Source organism: Ascaphus truei, chromosome 5 (assembly GCF_040206685.1).
Source record: "Ascaphus truei isolate aAscTru1 chromosome 5, aAscTru1.hap1, whole genome shotgun sequence".
Classification (NCBI taxonomy): domain Eukaryota; kingdom Metazoa; phylum Chordata; class Amphibia; order Anura; family Ascaphidae; genus Ascaphus; species Ascaphus truei.
Window position 1 is genome coordinate 38482553 of NC_134487.1, and position 24447 is coordinate 38506999.

Below are 24447 nucleotides of genomic sequence, written 5' to 3' on the forward strand. Positions count from 1 at the left end.
TAAGGAATGCAAATGGTCAGGGGGGCGACCCAATGTCTAAGAACCAGGCCCTGATCAAAAGACTCAGCCACTCTAACTGTTTACATGAGGGCGGAGAAACGTGAAGCTAGAGTGGTTTGTAGGTGCTATAACTCACACCTACAAAGAATATCCTGCCAGATCCCCCATCTGGCAGACTGCCCGGCGCCCCTGATTTGGGTGTGGGGTTACAGAAATGAGACCCTCAGGGTCCCAGTACGCATGTGCCATCTAGCTGGGGGGGCATGGGTTAACAATGTTCCCACGTTAGTAATTGGGTGCAGTTAATTGTTCTCCAATAGTCTGCACTCAATAATAAGAATAGGGTTGAAAAGATATATAAACTGTTGTCAACCCTACAGTCTTTGTCTTCTTGATACATCTTGATTGTTACCTGATTGCTGGAGAATTGCTATTTGATACTTCTTCATTCCAACCCCTAAGTAAGTGTTACCTTCTTGTTTGTTAATTGTACTATCTTGTTGTGTTCACCTATCTAAGGAATAAATATACTTTATTATATCTAAGCCTCGTTCAGTTCAACCCAGTTATTTGGTTTAAATTATATCTTGTCATAAGTTACCGTGACACATACCTCCCCACCAACTGAGTGCGTTGCATCCTTCACCATTGTGTCCAGTATTTTTTAAGAAGCCACCTAGCAACCCTAGTGTCAATGCTGTGAAAACTCATATATCTCATTTAAGGACACACCCAGAAGGTGGGTTTATTCTGTTCTCAATGCAGAGGGGTTTTAGGATAAAAACCATGCATTTTGGCTATGAAATTAGAATTTAACCATGGGAGTGTTAATGCTATGACACGTGAAGCCTCATATTTCCATCTCAAGACCCATTGAGAAACCTACTATATAGTGATGTATGTTAGGGGTTTCTGTTTGTTTTTACTGTTATTTTATGAAAGTGTCTGCATGTATTGTACTATATGTTTCTTGTAACATTCTTTTTCTGTAACTAAGCACTGTACTATTTTTGTATATTAAATCCAAAATGTAATAAGTATTGCTTTCGCCCTAATTGACAATTAAATGCTTTGAAGAGACTGACTGCATATCTTGGGCACATTTTTCTACAAAATCGATTTTTTTGTGTTAATTATATATTTGTCTTAGTAAACCGGGACCAAAGACTCTACAAGTAGAACTGCAAAGATTCGACTTTGGAGGGCTTTATCACGATAGGAATTGTGTTTATGATTAGCACTTCTACATTACAGTACTTTCACCAGTCACATTCAGCATTAGCGCTACAGCACTACCTTCATTTTTTACGCTTTGAAGAGATGGACGGCATATTTTGGACACATTTTGCTACAATCGATTTTGTGTGAATAACATATTTGTTTTAGTAAACAGGGACCAAAGACTCTACAAGTAGAACTTGATAAGATCTTTGGTGGTGGCGGAGTTTTAAGGTTATATTTGAAATGGATTAAATGGGGATATTACTAATTTGAGGGACTTTGCTGTGAGAAAAGGTGGGTCAGCTACATAGCCGTGTGTATTTACTCTTTTCATATATGTAACCCCCCTTTGTGTTACTAGAGCTATACAAGGGGTTAATGTCTGGTGAGTTGTTGCAAGGCAATGACCTTTAAGGTATTGTTGCAATTTAGCCAACTGCCATGTAAGCCCCGCCCCTATCCTAGGAGTCCACCCATGATCTTGTCCAGTAACAGGGGTGGAGAGATGTGATGAGCCCAGCCACTCCCCTGTAACCATGGTGACCTGTAAAGATGGGGGTATATGGGGTTGGACCTTAGACCCCAGGAGGACCACAGGAGTGCCCCATCAAAACCCAGAGAACTCCATGGAGAAAGAGGAGGGATCTCAACCTATCTGCATGTAGTCCTAGTCTAGTAAGTGTGAAACTCTGTGTGTAATGATGTAAGATCACATATGCTGTTTTATAGCCAGGGAAGATAGGGCCACTCACTAGCTAATGGCAAGGCCATAAGGATATATTGAAGGAGTGTGCATGGCAGTTTTCCTTTGCGTAGGCTTCCCAAACATATGGGGTCTCCATTGCTGTCACATATCAAGGTTTCATCAATGCAAGCCTTGGAAGAAGTAAGCACACCAGGTCACTAAAGAGGACAGCTGGGGTTTTGTATTAATGAGGGGTAGATAGGAACTCTGATGGCAGTATAGCCTCACGCAGAAGCTCTAGGAAAGTGCCTGGATGATGACTCCAGGATCATAGAGGTTATACAAATGGATATTCCCCATTGACTATGTACAAGACAAGAGTGATGTAAGCCATGTGTGTCTCCCTGTATAGATGTATGGACTTCAGGGAAGAGAATGTAAGAGAGAAAGCCTGTCCTGTTTGTATAAAAGTTCCTGGCGCCCTTTATTACCAACCTGTGAGCTTACACTACCATCCAGCTGAATGCCAGCACCGAGAAGGTAAAGAGAGTCTGTGGCACCACATCTACACTACCTCATAGTGACACTCCTTAGGAGCCGGGCAAGGAGGGGTTACATACATACAAGTCTTATGCTCACAGGTGTGCAGTTTGTGACAAAGTATACAACTATTCCTTGTGTTTGAATTTAGGACAATCTAAATACTAAGGGAATTATTTTATTCTCAGGTTAAATTGTACAAGAGAATGGTATTTTTGTACCACTCTGCAATGTTCAACTTTTCCTGAACTCAAAAGAACAATATGATCTTTGATCATGAGACAGACAGACGCATGCTCTTGGTGCTGTTAGAGAAAGGAGCCTACTTTTGGGTTTGCAGAAAGCACAATTTAAAAGGCGCTGTCCTATTTGCAACGTAGACTTAAAGATACAGCAACTTGACCATATAAAAAAACATTTTCTTACATTTCACAGGTTGTTTCGTCATTTTAAAAGCAATACAGCACACACGTTTTTAGGAAGTCACAAAAACTGCTTTATTCAAGAGTTCCATGACGATGTTTACTTTAATCTCCCTCCAACTTAATGACATTATTATGAGGCCATACTGAAAGATTTTCACGGCAAAGCAAGTGAAACCGCAATATGACCACAACAAAATATGGTCATGTTTAAACACTATTTAAACACTGGATCTATCTGCAGCTCAGACAATTGTATTGCCATAAATGTAACAAACCGTTGCATTAAAAAAGAAGAAGCTGTGTGTGCTGTGCACGCGCATAGTAAGTGAAACTGCTTTGACTTTTGTCACAGAAATTGTATTTGTGTTGGTGATGTTTTAATTAAAAATCAAAATACAATTTCATTGACAAAACGCAAATAAATTTGACTTATAATGCGCGTGCTCGGCACACATCCCCTGTATTAGCTATTTGCACTAAGTGTGAATTCCTCGTGTGAATGTGTCAGTCAGTATGTGTGTCAGTCAGTGTGTGTATGTGTCAGTCAGTGTATGTGTGTGTATCTGTGTATGTGTGTCAGTCAGTGTGTGTGTGTGGGTCAGTGTGTGTATGTGTGTCAGTCAGTGTGTGTATGTGTCAGTCAGTGTGTGTATGTGTCAGTCAGTGTGTGTATGTGTCAGTCAGTGTGTGTATGTGTCAGTCAGTGTATGTGTGTGTATCTGTGTATGTGTGTCAGTCAGTGTGTGTGTGTGTGTGGGTCAGTGTGTGTATGTGTCTCAGTCAGTGTGTGTGTGTGTGTGTGTGTGTGTGTGTCAGTGTATGTATCTGTGCCAGTCAGTGTGGGTCAGTGTGTGTGTGTGTGTGTGTGTGTGTGTGTGTGTGTGTGTCCTGCTGCAGCCAGCCTCCCGGCGACAAGTTAACACCCCCCCCTCCCTTCGTTACCGGACCAGAGCTTTTCCTTCCTCCTCCTGCCCAGTCTGGCGGTGCTGCGTGGGCATGTAGGCCTCATGTCATGTCAGCGGGCGTTAGGAGCGTGTGGGGGGAACGGCGCCGCTGCCAGGAGCATATCCACTCGCATGGCAGGGGGAGATACTCAGTGTCACTACCAGCCGGGTCACCCCACTACCCCCGCCCTCCGCAAACTCTGCGCACCACATGACCGGGGGGAGAGCTCCCATTGGCTGCGCATGCTAACCAGGAAGTGCCTGTCTGCCTGCCGCTGGAGGGCAAAGCGGAGGCCTCGTCTATCACAACCAGCATGAGCGCGCCGGCGCTGTGCGACTGTGTGCGGGAGTGGGAAGACCTGCAGGAGCACTACCAGGAGATCCAGGTCAGTGTGCTGCTGGGCCTGCACCCGCCGGGGGCAGATAGCGGCTGCGTGCCACCTCCTCCCCACTCCACCCGCGGTGATTGGATGAGTCAGTGGCGTCATCACAACTGCGCATGTGCGGCATGGCAGCGGGCGGCCGTTAGGACCGGCGCCAGCGGCTATCGCCGCCGCATATGTCAGCAGCCGTGTGGGGGGTGGAGTGGCCATTAGGAGCGGCGCCAGCGGCGTGACAGGGGACGTGTGGGGGGAGCGGCGTCCATTACGTGACGTCACTTCCGTTTCACATCTCGTCTCCCATCTCTCCAGTTTTGTCCCATCAGGCCTAGGTGCCACTAAAGAAGTTTCACTTCAAAAAATGGCAAGAGGAAACGCTCCTTTAAAAATTGATATGTAAATATCTTAAAAATGCATAAAATCCAATCATTTTTCCAAGATACTGTAGTAGACCATAACCCAGGATGAAGCGACCAATTATATGAAATTGCGTCCAAGCTCTTGCTAGTAACTTGAGGCATCTCAGTTACGTGTAACAATTGAAGAAAATATACCTCATTGGGGCCATCCGGCCTGGGACCAAACTATACTAACGGTACCGACTTTTTTTTGTATAAATGTTTGAGTTTTTTTTAATAATAATTATAATATTTTTTTGTTCTTCGATAGCGCTGCTAGTTTTATGTAGCGCTTTAGAGACATTTTGCAGATACAGTGCCTGGCCCCTAGAGCTTACAATCTATTTTTTTTTGGCGCCTGAGGCACAGGGAGATAAAGGGACTTGCCCAAGGTCACAAGGAGCCGACACCGGGAATTAAACCCTGTTTCAAACTCAGTGCCAGTCAGTGTCTTTACTCACTGTGCTCCTTCTCCTTTTACATTTATTTTGTTAGACATCTTCACATAAAACATGCCATACAAAAACTTGCGTGTATATTTAAACGTACATTACAATTGTCGACAAAATCAGAACATTTGCAACAGCATTTATGTCAAACACAAACGTCATAAGGATTTTGAAAAGGAAGAAGGGGTAGCACCAACTATTTTCTATTTCTTTCATAACCTTTTATGTCTCTTACACAATTTTTGTCTTACACGTATGTCAGGTAAGTTCAGAAAAGTTATTAAGACAACATTTAATTTTTCCATCTTATTTCAGTGCACATCGCCGACCTGATCCCCAATTCATCTGCACCTACAAGTGATCTCTTTTTGTCAGGCTAGTATTCAATAAATGTATACATGTTGTCGGCTAGGACGTGGTGGGGGTTTCCACATTTCTGGGTCATCACGTATATATTCCTCCAGATACGTTGGAGATGTCGGTGTGCTTGTTGAGACCTCCAGCGGTTGCCCCACTACAGGACTCCAGAAATAGAATTATGTTCCGGTTTTATCGCAGGACGCCACCGATATATATTTAAGCTGCACTGTTGTCACCTTGTTAAACACCTGATGAAAAGCCAATTGTGGTCCTGAAACTTCTTTTTCTGATGCTTGACCTGTTCCTTTGAAATAATGTGTACAGATATGATCCCTTAGGGGGTCAAAAAAAGGTCCCTAATAATTGCACTCACTGTGGAAGATAAGGGTAGGACTATATACGTCAATGAGATGTATTATCTCATACATATGTGAGGTCATAAGTGACCATATGATGATGGTAATAGTCTGCAACATCCAAAGGAGGTCCACATGGAACCAAGAAAACAATAACATGTTATTACATCAAAAGTTACACACAAGTGAAATTTATTTTGTGTAAATATTTAAAATCCTCCGAAATCCCTGATTAAGCGGACCTGTGTCACGTGTCGGTTTTTATTGATGTCACGGGGGTGACGGTGGTCGGTCGGTGTGGATCTACAGTACCAACACGGCTTGTATTATGGTGTTTCATTATTTTCAATAGTCCACCGTGACTATTACTTCTAGCAAGAAGTATCTATTTACTAGAGTATTTATACCATAGACATTGTATGCCTGCAGTTTAGACATAAGCTCCCACTACATGTTTACCATATGAGAGCATCATTTACATTCCTACATTATTCCGTTAAACTGATAGCGGTATTCTCCATGTGTGATACTAGATAGATGCCTACTAAAATAGTGGTCTCTGCATAATATGGTTTGATGCTTATTATATTGACCGAGTCGAAACATTATTGTATGATATCGCTGCAAATAGTCTACTGTACATACTCCATACATCTTGGCCAAGTGTGCTAGGAGAAATACATCCCACACCTGGGGCATTATTCCAAGTGCTATCCTGTAGTAACCACTGAGTATGATACAATGTAGCAAACACAGCACCTAGAGAGACCAAGAGATAGTGTCTACATTGTGTATACTTATACACCTACTCGTTAGATCACATTAATTCATGGTAAGTGTATCTTTACAGGCACTTGTTTCAAGTACGCATTCATGGTTTGATACAGCGTATACTATATAGCGTTACTGTATCTATTGTGACAAACGGCTTACTCCGGGGCTCCGCCGTCTGTCCGGGACTGTTAGAACACTGTCTTTTAGGGTAGGTTAAATGATGAGACGTCACGTACTGTTCCTTTAAACAGGCTATGCCTGGTTTATTCAGTCCCAGGCACTGAGACTGCCACAGTTTAAACAGAAAACAAAGCCAAACAAAAAGCTGCTCGTCTGAGCGATAACTTAAACTTAGATGTCCCTAACTCAGAGTTGGAAGTGGCTTGTCCACTTCCACCAACAAAATAAGTACCTTTGCAGTCTTTAGACAAACTAACAGAATGAATAAAGCGATTTGGGAAAGAGGCTTTCTCACCCCTCTGCAGTTCAGCAGCCTTCCAGGCTCTTGGGCGGGGCCCAGAGGAAACAGGAAACAGGTCTTATATACCTGAACTCTAATCAGCATGACAGGTGACAGAAAACAGGCAGCAGACAAACTGTGGAATGGAGTGCCTGTACCACGAGGCTGCCCTGTTCAGCTTAGACAGGACAGAAACTGTTCAGTATCCTGGGAGCCCTGTATATGGAGTTTATTACCAACCCCTGGTTTCTGTCACATATCCTCCCCCCCAGCTCAGACCTCGAGGGGTGAGCGACCATGGATATTAGGGAGTGCATCCTTGACAACCCGTCGGCATTGCCATGTTTGTGCCCCGACCTGTGTTCCACAGAAAATTTAAAGGGCTGTAGGCTTAGGAACCACCTGGTCACCCTAGCGTTCTTCTCCCTATTTTGACACATCCAGGTAAGGGGTGCATGATCTGTGACCAATCGGAACTTTCTCCCCAACAGATAGTACTTGAGTGTCTCTACAGCCCACTTTATTGCGAGACACTCTTTCTCGACTATGGAGTAATTTTTCTCCTGGGGATTTAGTTTCCTACTTAAATAAAGGATGGGGTGCTCCTCCCCTTGAGACTCCTGGGAGAGTACCGCCCCCAGCCCTACCTCAGATGCGTCGGTTTGGACTACGAACTCTTTGGAGAAGTCAGGTGTGACCAACACTGGTTGGGCACAGAGAGCTTCTTTCAGGCTTCTAAAGGCCTGTTCGGCTTCGGGGGACCACTTTACCATTAGCGGTCCTCTTGCTTTTGTGAGGTCGGTTAGTGGGGTTGCCTTAGTTGCAAAATTGGGAATAAACCTCCTATAGTAGCCAATTAACCCCAAAAAGGTCCTTACTTGTTTTTTTGTGACTGGCCTTGGCCAATTTTGTATCGCCTCTACTTTGAGTGTTTGTGGTTTGAGTAACCCTCTACCAATAGAATACCCCAGATACTTGGCCTCCTCCAGACCAATAGTGCATTTAGCGGGGTTAGCAGTTAGTCCAGCAGACCGAACTGCGTCGAGCACAGCTTGGACCTTTGGAAGGTGGGACTGCCAATCTTCACTATGGATTACCACATCATCCAGGTAGGCGGCAGCGTACCGAACATGTGGTTTTAAAATTTTATCCATCATTCTTTGGAATGTGGCGGGAGCTCCATGTAAGCCAAAAGGCAGCACCTTATATTGAAAGAGGCCGTCTGGGGTTGAGAAGGCTGTTTTTTCTTTTGCCCTTTCTGTGAGGGGAACCTGCCAGTACCCTTTTGTTAGGTCTAGGGTTGTGAGATATCGGGCTTTGCCCAGTCTCTCTACAAGTTCATCCACCCTGGGCATAGGATAAGTATCAAATTTTGACACCGCGTTTAGTTTCCGGTAGTCATTACAAAACCTTGTTGTACCGTCTGGCTTTGGGACTAAAACTATAGGGCTGTTCCACCCACTTTGGGATTCCTCAATTACGCCTAGTTTTAGCATTTTTTTAACCTCTAAACTTATAGCCTCTCTCTTGGCCTCTGGGATTCGGTACGGTTTAAGGTTAACTCGGACCCCCGGTTCAGAGACTATGTCATGTTTAATTACGTTAGTTTTACCTGGCTGTGTAGAGAAGATTTCTTTGTTCCTTCTCACTAAACTCTGGACCTCTCGTTTCTGATGCACGGACAGTGTTTCAGCTATGCTAACCTCTGGGTCAGTTTCTTGATTCTCTGACGGACCTGGGGGTACTAGGGTTAACAAGACCTCTCTATCTTTCCAGGGCTTGAGTAGGTTTATATGGTAAATTTGCTCAGGTTTCCTCCTACCTGGCTGCCTTACCCTATAATTTACTTCTCCCACTCTTTCCAAGACCTCATATGGCCCATGCCATTTAGCAAGGAATTTACTCTCCACGGTGGGAACCAGAACTAGTACCCTATCACCTGGAAAAAAAATTCTGACCCTAGCACCCTTATTATACGTATTCCTTTGTGCTTCTTGAGCTTTCTCCATGTGTTCCCTCACTATGGGTAGGACTGCAGCAATGCGGTCCTGCATTTGGGCAACATGCTCTATTACACTTCTGTAAGGGGTAACCTCGTGTTCCCAAGTTTCTTTGGCTATATCCAGTAAGCCCCTTGGATGTCGGCCATACAATAGTTCAAACGGGGAGAAGCCTGTGGATGACTGGGGAACTTCCCTAATGGCAAATAACAGGTATGGTAACAAACAGTCCCAGTTTTTCCCATCCTTATCGACCGCCCGGCGTAACATGCTCTTTAAGGTTTTATTGAACCTTTCCACTAAACCATCTGTTTGTGGATGATAGACTGAGGTTCTGAGATGCTTGATTTTTAGGAGTTTACATAGCTCTTTTGTTACTTGGGACATAAATGGTGTTCCCTGGTCAGATAAGATCTCTTTAGGAATTCCGACCCGGGAAAACAGAAGTACTAACTCTTTTGCTATGTTTTTAGCAGAGGTGCTACGTAGGGGAACTGCCTCCGGATATCGGGTAGCATAATCTAATATTACCAATATATGCTGATGTCCCCTAGCAGACTTTATTAGGGGTCCTACTAGATCCATAGCAATCCGGTCAAATGGTACCTCTATTATGGGAAGGGGTACCAATGGGCTGCGGTATGCTTTGAACGGGGCGGTGATCTGACATTCTGGGCATGAGGAACAATAGTTTGTAATTTCTGCCAGAACCCCAGGCCAATAAAAGCTTCGGAGAACCTTTTCTTTTGTCTTTTCCACCCCTAGGTGTCCCCCCAATGGATGACTATGTGCGAGGTGTAATACTACGTTACGGAATGTCCGTGGTACCAACAATTGTTTAGTTGTAACTGATTTTCTTTTATCAACCCGATATACTAGGTCGTTCTCTACCTCGAAGTAGGGGTAAGCAAGTGACCTATCTGGTTGGCCATGAGTACTATTCTGGTCCCGTATATTTCCCCTTGCTACCGCTAATGTGGGGTCCTCCCACTGGGCCTTCTTAAAACTCCCAGGACTGACCTCTAGGTCAGCGAGGGTCTTATCCTGTACTGGGGTGGTAAGTGCCTGATCAACATCTTGATTTGGGGTATTCCCTACCAAAGTAGTGATGGGGAAGGGAATTTCACAGCACTCCTCCTTTTCCCCTTTCTTATTTGGGCCCTCGTCAACCTCCATTTCTGAAAAAGGGAAAGGATTTGTTTCTTCTAACACTTCGTTATGGTCTGCTATTGAACTCTGGGCGCTATTCTGAGCTGGGGACCACATTTTTAGAAAATGGGGAAAGTCGGTCCCTATTAACACATCATGTGCCAGTTTGGGTACAACACCCACCTTGAAATCTAAAGAACCAAATTCTGTTTCAAAAAAAACATCAACAGTGGAATATTCATGATTATCCCCATGTATACAACAAATTGCCACTCTTTGTGAACTGTTTACCTGTTTCTTCTTAATGGGCAATAGGTATTCGGACACTAGTGTGACCATACTCCCAGAGTCAAGAAGTGCCCGAACCCTCTTACCATTAACCTTTACAAATGCCCACAGATGGTTATTCAAGGGGTCCTCAGGGCTAGGGCCCATACATTGGGACAACAGCGAATAAGGTTCCACGCTGTTGCATTGCATGGGCTCATCATTTAGTGGGCAGATTTTTGCTGTGTGGCCCCTCTCATGACAATTTACACATTTAGGTACATAGTCTGTGTCCCACTTAGAGCCTTTTCCCGGCTCCCCATGTTGGCTATTGCCCTTAGTGTGCGAACCACTGTTGCTGGTGCTGCGTGAAGGTGGTCGCCGCTCTTCAGCTCCCCTTAACCCCGGTACCCTTTTACCGTCTCTGGAAGAGTCCTGGAACCTCGGGTAGTGGGGTTGCTCCACGACTGTGGGTTGCGGGTGCTCTCCTGCTGCATTGTACCTTTCTACGAGGGCCACAAGCTCATCCGCATTGTGGGGGTCACTCCGACTGACCCAATGGCGTAAGGCAGCGGGAAGTTTCCTCAAGAACTGGTCCATGACCAACCGTTCCACGATGTGGCTTGCTGAGTTGATCTCGGGTTGTAGCCACTTCCGGGCGAGGTGGATGAGGTCATACATCTGGCTTCGGGTGGCTTTATCCATCGTGAAGGACCATGCGTGAAACCTTTGGGCGCGAACAGCCGTGGTTACGCCGAGGCGGGCGAGGATCTCGAACTTCAATTTTGCATAGACGTTAGCTTCGGCTGGCTCTAGATCAAAGTAAGCCTTCTGGGGTTCGCCGCTTAGGAAGGGTGCGATTAGACCAGCCCACTCAGCTTCTGGCCATCCCTCTCTCTGTGCCGTGCGTTCAAACGTGAGAAGATAGGCTTCCACATCATCCGAGGGTCCCATCTTCTGACGGTAGTGGCTTGCCCTGGTCATTTTCGGAACTGGGGCTTCCGCTGCCAGTGGAAGGTTACTGATAGTCTCCCTCAGGATCTCGAGTTCCTGCTGTAAGCCCTGAGCGAACCGCTGTTGCTCCTCTTTCAGCAAGCGGTTTGTCTCTTGCTGGTTTGCATTCGCCTGTTGCAGGGCTTCATTCGCGTCTCTCTGGACAGCGACATTGCGTACCAGCGCACTCACCACGTCTTCCATCTTGTTTGGAGAGAGAGAAAAAAAACCTTTTTTTTTTTTTTTTTTTTTTTTTAAAGTTCTTTAACCCCCAGACCTTTTAGTGTTCTGCCCGCATTCTCCACCATATGTGACAAACGGCTTACTCCGGGGCTCCGCCGTCTGTCCGGGACTGTTAGAACACTGTCTTTTAGGGTAGGTTAAATGATGAGACGTCACGTACTGTTCCTTTAAACAGGCTATGCCTGGTTTATTCAGTCCCAGGCACTGAGACTGCCACAGTTTAAACAGAAAACAAAGCCAAACAAAAAGCTGCTCGTCTGAGCGATAACTTAAACTTAGATGTCCCTAACTCAGAGTTGGAAGTGGCTTGTCCACTTCCACCAACAAAATAAGTACCTTTGCAGTCTTTAGACAAACTAACAGAATGAATAAAGCGATTTGGGAAAGAGGCTTTCTCACCCCTCTGCAGTTCAGCAGCCTTCCAGGCTCTTAGGCGGGGCCCAGAGGAAACAGGAAACAGGTCTTATATACCTGAACTCTAATCAGCATGACAGGTGACAGAAAACAGGCAGCAGACAAACTGTGGAATGGAGTGCCTGTACCACGAGGCTGCCCTGTTCAGCTTAGACAGGACAGAAACTGTTCAGTATCCTGGGAGCCCTGTATATGGAGTTTATTACCAACCCCTGGTTTCTGTCACACTATACAAATACACACCTAGACCTCAGTGGGTGTTTGCTATTATGCAAATATCTTTAGATATATGCTACTCACATTGCACATATTCAAGTGCATTGTTTCGTCGCCACCCCAACTTTGGGAATTTTAAATATTTATACTGTAAATAAATTTCACGTGTGTATAATATATAATATTATAATAAAATGTTATTGTTTTCTTTGTTCCATGCGGATGTTCCAGAGTATAGCCTTCATCATATGGTCACTTATGACAACCACATATGTATGAGATAATACATCTCATTGACTTATACAGTCCGACCCTTATCTTCTACAGCAAGTGCAATTATTAGGGACCTTTTTTGACCCTCTAGGGCAGCCATTTTATAAAAATGTTCTTTCTCCAAAATATTCAGAGAACCGCAACACATGCATGAATATTACACCCCCCACAAACATACATATACAGTACACACTAATAGGTATATACTGTATAAGCATTAACATGACAAAATTTGTGGGGGAATAAAATACATCTCACAATACGTCCCATTATTTAGTTTTTTTTCATTGTTTTTCTGTGCAAAATAGTGTCATTTACAAATACATACATACAGACTACCCCCCCAAAAAGCACCTACATGGCCCCTCCAAATACACAATTACTTTGGGCATCTCTCCCTCGCTGTCCTGCGGGAGGTGGCCGCCCCCCAGCTGCTGCCTAAACTCCTGTACTGTCCCACGCTAGAAGTTGCGACACGCACCGGCATGAGAGCCTGGCGCGTTGGACAGTACAGGAGAGGCGCAGGCTAGCAGATGGGGAGACGTCAGGGCTCGGCGGCAACAAGAGACCCGACCAGCGCCGGCCGGGCCCACCCGCAGCCACCACCAGGATAGTGAGGGAGAGGCAGCAGCTGGGGGTCTGCAACCTGCAGAGAGCCGCAGGTTGCCTACCTCTGCTCTAGGGGATCATATCTGTACACATGCATGCAATATTTCCCTATATGCAGCCTGTTTTCTTCTGCACGTTAACAGACAATAGAGAATTGTTAATAATAGGTTGAGCGGTTTGGTCATCACCTCGCTGCTCCTTTGAAATAAAGGCAACTTATTTTTCATTGCAAATGAGTTCTGGAAAATACAATAAAAAAAGTACAAATCAGGAGTGTTACTCTGCTGCCCCTCGCTCTTTTTTGTTGTTGTTATATTTAAGTGCGACCACACTTGAGACCTGACAGCTCTTTAAAATTCTACGATGAGAGATGTGTCTGTCTATTTGGGTAGCCTATAGGATATCTTCCTTTTGAGCAAGTATTCAAAGGGACCATTTGCCAAATAATTGGCGACGGGTCTCCATTATAAACGGGACCTTTTTGGTAATTTGTAGATCGGGGTAGTAACATGTTTAAGCTGTTACTAGGCGATTGATCCTTTTTTCCCCACCAAAAACCCAGCACGGTTAAAGTATATATTAGCTTTTTAAAATGAGTTTGTAAACATGGGGAGCTAAGATTTGGGAGGTGTTGGATTTACTCAGGCTCCTCCTTTTTGTTTATAGTCCGTGTGTTCAACAACGGTTTGCACAGTCAGAGCCCGCCTTCCTTTATCTTTACTGGTTCTCTGGTAAGAACAGAATGGGTTGACAAACATCTCCATTCAGAGGACCCCAAGAAATACAATTTTGTTTCTAGAGAAACAAAAAGGTGGCACACCAAGTGCTAGTTTGCATGTCATTACCCAGAATCCCTGGCTGCAGTGGAAGCACTTTATGCTAAGAGAGATAATGGGGGACGACAGGTTTCCAGACTTGTCTGAGACATGTGAATGTGCTTAAGTGTGGTATTTTTGCTAGAGAAACAAAAATACATACTTGTTTTTACCAGTTGGATTTGTTTAATTACATGGTTCAATTGTTTACAAGTCATTTTTTGGCCAGCTACAAAGATTGCACCTTTATGATGGTAGACATTGAAAAGTGATGTTTATTTGAGTGGTTGTGCATAATTAAACTAAAAATAATATATATATTATTTTGGCGTTTGGCCTGTCTGGATTATAAACAGGGGGGGGGGGGGGGTGAGGGGAGAAAAACTAAAGCCTAGAAATAGGATGTGGTACGGGGCAAATGCAGGGATAAAATTATACAGGATAGCAAAGAAAAGAACCCTTCTTGTGTTGCACGCAAAACCTGTTCGTGAAATTAATTTAAGAATCCAAGTTCCAAATGAAAAAAACTGGTTTACCAATAGTATATAAAAAAATTGCTGTGTACATACAACATATAGATGAAAATATATTCTGGGATGACATTGTAAATTGCACCAATAGGCTGAATGAGAACATGTAGTAGACACCTCGCGCTTCCCATTGGCTCTGTATGTGGAGGAGCATTACTCCCCTCGGCATTTGGCTATTTTCTTTTTTTTTTTAAACGGCAAACTATGCGTTTCTACTAGGTGTATCAGACTCGCTGCATCTGGTTCGTTTGGGAAAGGTGGGAAAACAAACCCCTTCCCATTTTATGCTGTTAGAGGGGGCCCGTTTGGTGCGATTCAGGCGCCTCTGCTATGGGCCACCTGCCTTCCTCATAGGTAACTTGGGGTTCACTATGATTCACTTTGGGTACTTGGGCTCGAATTGAGGTATTTAAACCTAATTTCACAAACTGCTAAATCCTATTGATCAGAAAGTATCTGTTACAGAATAACCTGAACTACGTCTTCATATTGAGTGCCCAATACTTTGAAAAGTATAACTAAACCTTTGATGACAATGGAGTGATAACCAATGGATGAATTGTGGTCAAGGACATTTGGTCGTGGCCGTTTTGCCGCCTCCAAATCTCCAGCAGCGTTTAGAGCTACCTCACCTCGTCGCCGGGACCTCTAGCTTCAGCCGCTTTCCTAACAAGGCCAGCCTCTAACCTTACCCTAAAATCCCCTAATACAAACGCTACCCCGTCCCAAACCCCCTAAATTAACTTTGGAGAAGCAGCGGAATGCTGACGAGTTGGTCGCGGTTACTTGAGGATAGTCTGAATTGTCTCGTTAGTAAAAGGTTTATTTATTTTACATACAGATCCAGTATTCCTGAAATGTGTAAAAATATATTAATAACCCAAATATCAAGTATGCTGGTCCTCCAAAGAATTATGTACATTGAAGTGGTCCACAATATGGAAAAGTTTGAGAACCCCTGCACCAGGATTCCAAAATAGTTTGTAATACATGTTTTGACATTTAAACACCAGGGGGCATGTAATGGTAACTGCATTTCTTCTTCCCACCCCCTCCCTTAGTTTCCACCCATCATATTCACTTTTCCCCTTTTGTTTCTCATTACATTCCCGAGTTTTTATATTTGACTAATAAAGCATGATCATGCAAAATGTGCAAGTGAATTGCCATGGTTTAATTAATTTACAATATCCTTACATCTATTCAGCCATGCATTCTCTGACAAACAAACATGTGCCGGATAAAACTTATTGTGTTGCCTTCTTATGCAGTAGATCAAAAGTGATTTACAACAAGAACACCCTTAACATTCCCACTTGCCTATAAGACAATACAATATTTACTCTTTGTATGTAATCTTTATTTGTATAGCGTCATCCATGTAAACGTTACAGCAGTGATACACATGACATAATAGGAGACATAGTAGGAATAAGTGCTTCAGGCATAAACGTAAACATTAGGAAAAGGAACACCTGCCCTGAAGAGCATACAAACCAAGTTGCACACCTTCACTGTAGGTGGTGTTTAAAACCTGCAATGCATTTCTTGGTCTCTGCTTCAACTCGGACTCTATTAACTACCCCTCAGTAGTTACTGTTGCCATGCATGACAGGCTGGCTTGCTTACGTGCATGACAGGCTTGCTTACGTGCATGACAGGCTTGCTTACGGGGCTTCAACTGCAGGATATTCCTATATTTTTTCTTAACTTCAATTATCTGCCTAGTTTCTTTAAAAGAAGCAGCAGCATGTTGGTGAGAAATAATCCGATTAGTATCAGTCAAATGTAATGGAAAATAAAAAACATATGAAGGGGAAAAAAAAAAAATACACAGCCGGATAGAGTAAAACTTCGGCAGTTCTACATAAAAACAAACAAACCAATAGAAGATTATAAATACAAGATTATCTACGCTGGAGATATTCAGTTGTAACGAGAGATATTGTTAGATAAGCTATATACTGCACTTAATATTCTAGAAAAGAGGACGTGTCAAAAATCCTTAAAACAAAATGTAAACAATTACATAATAATAATAATAATAAAAAAAAACATCATTAGGTACGGACTATCCTAGTTTTGACCAGCCAGCTGTAAATTCATCTTATTTGTGCCAGAATTGCTCACAAGTATATATTGTATTTAAAACTGCACTTTTCATCCAAGTCTTTTTGCACAAATTTTCATTTATAAAGAAATAATTATGTAAAAATATTCTCTATGGGGCAGCTTAAAAATGGGAAAAGGGCACAGGTATTGATCCTCTAACAAATGTTTTACAACACGGTCCAAATTACTGTAACATGAGATACTATGATTCCGATGCGTGATGCTTTTAAAAAGCCGTAGTTGGTACGGAGTGCACTGTATATAAAATGGTCAGCATGCCTCTCCTGTAACGCATGTGGCTGGGACTCTAAAAATAAACAGAGCAACATCATTCTGAATTCTAAAAGGGAGAGGAGTCCGAAGCTTTCTGCAAGTGATGCTAGGAATGAATAGGACCTTTCCCGAAAACTATGGTTAGTCTGCAAAATACAGGCATGCCAATGGCATGTACCAAAAAAAAAACAAAAAAAAAAACCCCACAGCGTTTTGTATGTATTTTCTTAAGTAAACAGGAATATGCAACAATACTTCCCAATAAAAAAAAAACCAGAACAGATTATAGAAGTATTTTGCAATAATCTCACATTTCATTTTGTTTGGAAAGTGTTTTCTTAAACCAATATTAGCCGTTCTTCCTGGTAGCATATTTCCTGCAAAGCCAGCCAGTGTTTTTTTATTTTTTACCAGTGTTGCCAAAGAAAATACTTACAAAAATCAGCCTTATTACAACAGCTCCTTATCCATCCTCATTGTAGCATAATAGAGCTGTAATATTTAAATCATTATTTGTTTGTTTTAGTTTTTACCTGTGAAATATACATGCCAAAGTTTTTAGATTTCTATAGTTTTATTGTTTAAGATGTGCAAAATAGCTTTATAAACAAAAAAAAAAGAATGTATGTTTATAGTTGTAGTTACTTCAGTGAGAGGGGGCAGCAATGCATTTGCTTCAATGCAGATTTGGGATGGATTTGTATGTTTGTGCATCATCTGGGAAGAAGAGTATTAGAAGCCAAAAGGGGTTAATTAGGTTTCCCCAAGAGAACATACTGAGGACAGGTCCCAAAGCAAAGCCCCATGGCATATGGACAGATCCGATCCAGAGACTTCTAAAAGGAGTGGTTAGAAAGGCAAGAGGGGGCTTTTGTAGGTATACAGAGAAGCTTTAAGATTATGAAAAGGGTAGTTAACAGTATCAAAAGTTGTTAGATCATTGTGGTACTTTTGACCAAAATGGATTCAGTGGGGTGACCAGTACGAAGACCTGGTTGCATATGGTCTAACAAAATGAGTTTACAAAGAAGTGTGCACGAGACTAGAACATGTTTAAGGTGTTTGAAAGCAATCTGTAAAATAGAGCCTACCCCAACAGATCAGGTTTTAAGTATATCCCTGCTTCAGCACAGGTGGCTAAATCATCGACTGAGCGACCTGTGCTAAAGCAGGGATATCCTTAAAACCTGACCTGTTGGGTGGGTCTTGAGGACTGGAGTTGAGCACCCCTGCAAATAGCATATATTTATATCTAGATCGATGTATATCATATATATCTATATATCAACCTACAAAACTTCCCACATATACCCGATTATAAATGTTAAATTCCTGTACTTTAGATTATGTAGCTAAACCACTGAAACCAGTACCATGCCACATTTTTCTTATTAATGCAGCTCCACAAAATTACAAAAAATACCTAGGTTGTCCGAAAATGGCGGAAATGCTCAAACAAGATTGAGATCATGGACTGACTCACTGTTATTTCCTTACTTTCAGCTGTGTGACTAAACACCATACAACATTGCCGAGACTGTCCCCGCCTGAAAATAAAATGCTGTAATAGAAAGCAACAAGTATGACTACATATTTCCAACTTCTATGAAAATAAAAGACACCCAACATTATCAGTGCCCTACAGCAAAAACAGCAGCCGTCCTCAACCGTCTCCCAGCGCTCCTAGAGCAACACTAAAACTAAACAGTTGTAATTTTACAGATATTGCTTTGGTAACCAACCTCCACAAAATGTTGAATGTGGCACCCTGCTAAATCTTTCGTCAGGTTACAGACAGACCAGGGGTGAATGAAATGTTCAAATACAGATGACTTTAAAAAGGTCCCTGCATATAAAATGTGATTCTCAAAGAAAATATTTTTTTTACATTTGTCTAAGAGAGCCCTTTATATTGCATCAAAAAAAATGAAATCTTTGTGAATCATGTGGCACTTCATCTTTAGGGTTTGGTCTATGAATTTCCAGGGAAACCCCCTTTAATTCCCAGCGAGAACAGTGAAATAAACCAGCTCATAACATGCTCTTACTGGCAGCTGGCACAAGGATGTTTCTCTTAAAAGAGTAATCCAAGCTGGCAAATGTAAAGTTTCTTTTTTTAAAGACAGAATTAAAGCCCTGTACTTCCAGAGAGATACTTACCTCCGAAGTAGGTGCCGGTAGTTGCTCCGGCTCAGCAAAAGGCAGGGGAGGGGGGGGGGGGGGGAGAGAAGAGCAAAAGGCAGGGGGGGGGGGGGAGAGAAGAGCAAAAGGCAGGGGAGGGGGGGGGGGGGGAGAGAAGAGCAAAAGGCAGGGGAGGGGGGGGGGGGGAGAGAAGAGCAAAAGGCAGGGGAGGGGGGGGGGAGAGAAGAGCAAAAGGCAGGGGAGGGGGTGGGGGAGAGAAGAGCAAAAGGCAGGGGAGGGGGTGGGGGAGAGAAGAGCAAAAGGCAGGGGAGGGGGTGGGGGAGAGAAGAGCAAAAGGCAGGGGAGGGGGTGGGGGAGAGAAGAGCAAAAGGCAGGGGAGGGGGTGGGGGAGAGAAGAGCAAAAGGCAGGGGAGGGGGTGGGGGAGAGAAGAGCAAAAGGCAGGGGAGGGGGGGGGGGAGAAGAGCAAAAGGCAGGGGAGGGGGGGGGGAGAGGAGCAAAAGGCAGGGGAGGGGGGGGGAGAGAAGAGCAAAAGGCAGGGGAGGGAGGGGAGGAGAAGAGCAAAAGGCAGGGGAGGGAGGGGAGGAGAAGAGCAAAAGGCAGGGGAGGGAGGGGAAGAGCAAAAGGCAAGAAGGGGGGGGAGAAGAGCAAAAGGCAAGAAGGGGGGGGGAGAGAAGAGCAAAAGGCAAGAAGGGGGGGGGGGGGAGAAGAGCAAAAGGCAAGAAGGGGGGGGGGAGAAGAGCAAAAGGCAAGAAGGGGGGGGGGAGAGAAGAGCAAAAGGCAAGAAGGGGGGGGAGAGAAGAGCAAAAGGCAGGGGAGGGAGGGGAGGAGAAGAGCAAAAGGCAGAAGGGAGGGGAGGAGAAGAGCAAAAGGCAAGAAGGGGGGGGGAGAAGATCAAAAGGCAAGAAGGGGGGGGGGGAGAAGATCAAAAGGCAAGAAGGGGGGGGAGAAGATCAAAAGGCAAGAAGGGGGGGGGAGAAGATCAAAAGGCAAGAAGGGGGGGGGAGAAGATCAAAAGGCAAGAAGGGGGGGGGGGAGAAGATCAAAAGGCAAGAAGGGGGGGGGAGAAGATCAAAAGGCAAGAATGGGGGGGAGAAGATCAAAAGGCAAGAAGGGGGGGAGAGCAAAAGGCAAGAGGGGGGGAGAGCAAAAGGCAAGAGGGGGGAGAGCAAAAGGCAAGGGGGGGGAGAGCAAAAGGCAAGAAGGGGGGGAAGAGCAAAAGGCAAGAAGGGGGGGGGGGAAAGGGCAAGAAGAGCAAAAGACAAGAAGGGGGGGGAGAAGAGCAAAAGACAAGAAGGGGGGGAGAGAAGAGCAAAAGACAAGAAGGGGGGGGAAGAGCAAAAGACAAGAAGGGGGGGGGGAAGAGCAAAAGACAAGAAGGGGGGGGGGAAGAGCAAAAGACAAGAAGGGGGGGGGGAAGAGCAAAAGACAAGAAGGGGGGGGGAGAGCAAAAGACAAGGGGGGGGAAGAGCAAAAGACAAGAAGGGGGGAAGAAGAGCAAAAGACAAGAAGGGGGGAGAAGAAGAGCAAAAGGCAAGAAGGGGAGAGAAGAAGAGCAAAAGGCAAGAAGGGGAGGAGAAGAGCAAAAGGCAAGAAGGGGGGGGAAGAATAGCAAAAGGCAAGAAGGGGGGGGAAGAAGAGCAAAAGGCAAGAAGGGGGGGGGGGAAGAAGAGCAAAAGGCAAGAAGGGGGGGGGGGGAAGAAGAGCAAAAGGCAAGAAGGGGGGGAGAAGAGCAAAAGGCAAGAAGGGGGGGAGAGCAAAAGGCAAGAAGGGGGGAGAGCAAAAGGCAAGAAGGGGGGGAGAGCAAAAGGCAAGAAGGGGGGGAGAGCAAAAGGCAAGAAGGGGGGGGAGAAGATCAAAAGGCAAGAAGGGGGGGGGAGAAGATCAAAAGGCAAGAAGGGGGGGGGAGAAGATCAAAAGGCAAGAAGGGGGGGGGAAGATCAAAAGGCAAGAAGGGGGGGGAGAAGATCAAAAGGCAAGAAGGGGGGGGGAGAAGATCAAAAGGCAAGAAGGGGGGGGGGAGAAGATCAAAAGGCAAGAAGGGGGGGGGAGAAGATCAAAAGGCAAGAAGGGGGGGGAGAGCAAAAGGCAAGAAGGGGGGAGAGCAAAAGGCAAGAGGGGGAGAGCAAAAGGCAAGAAGGGGGGGAGAGCAAAAGGCAAGAAGGGGGGGAGAAGAGAAAGGGCAAGAAGGGGGGGAGAAGAGCAAAAGGCAAGAAGGGGGGAGAAGAGCAAAAGGCAAGAAGGGGGGAGAAGAGCAAAAGGCAAGAAGGGGGGAGAAGAGCAAAAGGCAAGAAGGGGGGAGAAGAGCAAAAGGCAAGAAGGGGGGAGAAGAGCAAAAGACAAGAAGGGGGGAGAAGAGCAAAAGACAAGAAGGGGGGAGAAGAGCAAAAGACAAGAAGGGGGGAGAAGAGCAAAAGACAAGAAGGGGGGAGAAGAGCAAAAGACAAGAAAGGGGGGAGGAGAAGAGCAAAAGACAAGAAAGGGGGGAGGAGAAGAGCAAAAGACAAGAAAGGGGGGGAGGAGAAGAGCAAAAGACAAGAAAGGGGGGGAGGAGAAGAGCAAAAGACAAGAAAGGGGGGGAGGAGAAGAGCAAAAGACAAGAAAGGGGGGGAGGAGAAGAGCAAAAGACAAGAAAGGGGGGGAGGAGAAGAGCAAAAGACAAGAAAGGGGGGGAGGAGAAGAGCAAAAGACAAGAAAGGGGGGGAGGAGAAGAGCAAAAGACAAGAAAGGGGGGAGGAGAAGAGCAAAAGACAAGAAAGGGGGGGAGGAAAAGAGCAAAAGACAAGAAGGGGGGGGGGAAGAAGAGCAAAAGGCAAGAAGGGGGGGGAGAAGAGCAAAGGGCAAGAAGGGGGGAGAGAAGAGCAAAAGGCAAGAAGGGGGGAGAGAAGAGCAAAAGGCAAGAAGGGGGGAGAGAAGAGCAAAAGGCAAGAAGGGGGGAGGAGAAGAGCAAAAGGCAAGAAGGGGGGGAGAGCAAAAGGCAAGAAGGGGGGGGGGGAGAAGAGCAAAAGCAAGAAGGGGGGGGGGAAGAGCAAAAGCAAGAAGGGGGGGAGAAGAGCAAAAGCAAGAAGGGGGGGGGAGAAGAGCAAAAGGCAAGAAGGGGGGAGGAAAGAGCAAAAGGGGGGAGAAGAGCAAAAGACAAGAAGGGGGGGGAGGAGAAGAGCAAAAGACAAGAAGGGGGGGAGGAGAAGAGCAAAAGACAAAAAGGGGGGAGGAGAAGAGCAAAAGACAAGAAGGGGGGGGGGGGGAGAAGAGCAAAAGACAAGAAGGGGGGGGGGGGAGAAGAGCAAAAGACAAGAAGTGTGGGGGGGGGGGGGGGGGGGGGAAGCAAAAGGCAAGAGGGGGGAGGAGAGACGACACCCTTGTTTTAAGCCACCCGGACATTTTTTTTTTCCTTCCTTCATGTTGTCATTTACTCACTGTCTCACCACCAGTGTGTACTATATAATCTAGATCTATACACATACGCTTCAAATCTGCATAATGTAATAGTGCATTCATGTTAATGTTTTGTCAGAGGCTTTATTATTATTCTTAGGAACAAGTAACAATGCTACATCGGGAATTGCCTATGCTGTGAAGTGGTCATCGTCGGTGTGTGTGTGTGTGTGTGTGTGTAAACTATCTTAAACTCTGGAAAGAAGGGAGATCGGCACATCATCCATTCCTTGTTTGTATTTCGAAAAAAAAAAAAAAAAAAAAGTAATCTGGTCATGAGGCAACATTAACCAGAAAAAAGGTTAAATTATGAGAATGACTAAAAAGCTTGCATAAAAAAAACAAAAAGGGTGAAGTGCTGCTGATGTTCCCACATACACTAAGGCCGAGTCCCCGCTAGCGCTTGCCATGGTTACACACACACACACACACACACACACACACACACACACACACACACACACACACACACACACAGAGTGTTCGACAAACCTATACATTTGCTCGCCCCGGGCGAGTGGATTTAACATCGTGGCGAGCTCCTATTGGCCCAAGCAGCACACGTGTGGTACTAGGTGGCGAGTAGATTTTTTTTTTGTTTGGCGAGATATAGATATAGATATATATATATATACATATACACATACACACACACACACACACACATATAAATATATATACACATACATACACATATACGCGCAAGTCCCTGCTCACACGGTGCACGCACGCTCACGTAAACAAAACTACTGACTTTCTAGTGCGCTCAACCACCCGCAATGCCCCCCCCCCCCCCCGCGCACAAATGCCAGGACACCCGGCGCTCATGATTGGAGCGCTCTCCAAGCATGAGCGTGCTCAGCGCCAGCGGGGACTCAGTCTAAGGGAGGTCAATGAGAGAAATAGCAAAGACGAACGGAAAGGAGAACAATGTAATCAGAGGGATTGAACTTGCATCTATATTTAAAATCCCTCCCACAAAACATTGACCAGACCAATATACACACATTTGTGTGTGTGATTATATACATATATATACACACATACGATCTTCTGTGTCCTACTGCACACAAAAGACAGATCCACAACATGCCCAGAGCAGCAATTACACCAACACCACCTCACCTATTCACAGGGGCTTCAACAATGGGCATCTTAATCTCAAGCATGCCCTCGGTTGCATCACTAATTATAGCCCAGACAAAAGTGCGTTTAAAAGTGTGTCAATTAAAAATAAAAGGACACAAACAGAATCTTCAACCTCTCAGCTACAGAAAGCACAGGATATATATATATATATATATATATATATATATATATATATATATATATATAAAAAAAGTCAATGGGTTAAAGGCTGCGTATGTACACCTTTGCCTCTATGCATGACTGTGGTATACAGTTGTAGCAGACGTTATTACCCATTAAGACAAAAAAGCACTACTGTTAAACACACCACCGTTAACGCAACGCATTAATTAGTGCAACATCTGCTACATCTATATATTTTTTATTTACACACGTTTTGTAAACAAACCCAAGATTATATATTTTAATTTTAAAATAATAATGTTATGGGGAAGAAAAAAAAACAAGCACTACCAGTAGTATTCCTGTCTCATTATCAATATTATACATGGAGTTTGTTGTTGATCAAACAAAATGGTGCTGGAACTTAGATCCTCCCAAATAAATAAATATTTTCCTTCCTCACACATACTCACTAAACCCGAACCTTATTTTTTGCCTTTAAAAATGGCTGCCTTGTTTGGAAAGCAGGGGGGGTGTCCTGTTGGGGGAGCAGCTTTGGGCACCATATAAGCTTGTATAATGTGAGACCGCCCTTTTGTAACCTGGAGGGAAAAAAACAAACAGATTGCCAATGAACAAACAAGATAATATCACTCCAGGTAATCACAGTTATAACACTTTAGCAGTTCACTACATATAATATGAGTCTGATCATGCAGATATGAACACACTGAG

At 44.6% G+C, this 24447-nt stretch overlaps 1 long non-coding RNA gene across 2 annotated transcripts; it reads left to right on the forward strand.

The window, feature by feature from the left end:
* The first annotated feature begins 1220 nt into the window (after nucleotides 1-1220).
* Nucleotides 1221-18784, forward strand: LOC142494937 (uncharacterized). Of its 2 annotated transcripts, none has more exons than XR_012801622.1 (3): nucleotides 1221-1896; nucleotides 2319-2446; nucleotides 18390-18784. It is a non-coding gene; the product is annotated as an uncharacterized LOC142494937 (long non-coding RNA). The 2 variants fall into 2 exon arrangements; XR_012801623.1 differs by lacking the exon at nucleotides 18390-18784 and adding an exon at nucleotides 5358-5741.
* The last annotated feature ends 5663 nt before the right edge of the window (nucleotides 18785-24447 follow it).